Source organism: Penaeus monodon, chromosome 30, assembly GCF_015228065.2.
Source record: "Penaeus monodon isolate SGIC_2016 chromosome 30, NSTDA_Pmon_1, whole genome shotgun sequence".
NCBI lineage: Eukaryota > Metazoa > Arthropoda > Malacostraca > Decapoda > Penaeidae > Penaeus > Penaeus monodon.
The window spans coordinates 31503916-31504259 of NC_051415.1; positions in this window are offsets into that span (position 1 = coordinate 31503916).

The window sequence follows — 344 nt, forward strand, 5'->3', positions numbered from 1 at the left end:
GCGATAAAGAGAGATAGGAAGCGATATAGAATGAGAAGAGGAGAAATATGAAGCAATAAGAATTGATAAGAAGAGAGATATGACACGATGAAGACTGATAGGAGAAGATAAGGATTGATAGGATGAGAGATAAGAAGCGATAAATATGATAAGAATAGAGATAGCAAAAGAAAAAGAGTGATAGGAAGAGAGATAGGATGCGATAAAGAGTGATAGGAAGATATAGTAAGCATTAAAGAAGTGATAGGATAGATAGTAAGCAATAAGGAGTGATAGGAAGAGATTGGAAGTGATAGGAAGTGATAAGATGTAATAATTGATAAGTAACGACAAAAAACACAAGA